The sequence below is a fragment of the Lagopus leucura genome, unplaced genomic scaffold (genome assembly GCF_019238085.1).
Source record: "Lagopus leucura isolate 7727_CA_CO unplaced genomic scaffold, USGS_WTPT01 Super-Scaffold_73, whole genome shotgun sequence".
NCBI lineage: Eukaryota > Metazoa > Chordata > Aves > Galliformes > Phasianidae > Lagopus > Lagopus leucura.
Window position 1 is genome coordinate 85,844,902 of NW_024962252.1, and position 998 is coordinate 85,845,899.

Here is a 998-nt window from a genome sequence, read left to right on the forward strand (position 1 = left end):
TCTGGGGAGAGATGGAGACAGAGCCTCAGTCCCATGTCTGCCCTGGGGACACAGCCTTGCATGCCTGCAGCTCCCTAGAAGCGTCAAACAGATGTCTGCTCTGTTAGATTATTACTGGAACTTACAAAAATATTTTCTGTTTGCTATATGATCACAAGGTTAACTTGCCTGCATTGCTAGGCTATTACTTGCTCTTTGTAATACCCCAAAATTAAATGCAGAGGTATTTTTCTAAAGGACAAGTGTTTTAGAAGATTTCATGAGCTGTTATCCAGTAACTGTAGGCTTCTTCTGTGAATCATGTGCCACATCAGTGCATCCCTCATACACCCAATCTCCACAACCCCTTACATACACGCTATATTCCTGCCCTACTGCTTGCCTTTATGAGCTTCTGTGCTCCCATCACTCATCTCCTATAACTCCAGACCCCACCTTTAAGCATCAAAATATTCCTATGGACAAGAATCGACAGGAGACAACTTCATGTGAAGTAACAAGCCAGACCTTCCCCAACCCATCGGTGCTAAGACAGAATTTGTGACAGTTCAGCATGACACGTAGAAATACTCTTTGAGAAGGAGAAGTAATGGAAGGTAGGTTTAGCCTTGCTTGGTTTATTTCTTTGAGGTCTTGTTCAAGAGTATATTTACCTTCTAACTGACAGGAAATCATTTATCGTGGACTAAAATAACTTGCCAGTAATAAAAACAAGTTTCTCTCTCTGCTTTCTGTAGCAGGGAGATGCTGAAGGAGTGATTCTGCGTTCAGAGCTCTCTGCTGAATTCATCGATCTCAAACCAGTGTGCAGCACAGCCACTGTGGGAGAGGCAGAACAAGGAGTCAGACCATCTGTGAAGCTCATCGTGTGCCACCAGGCACTGCACAAGAGCTCCAGAAGAGCAGGCTTGGAAAAGCCACAACTGTGTTGTAATCTGCTTTATGTGAAGCATCCATCTGCTGTCGAACTTTGGGGAAATTTGTTGCCTGGATTGGCT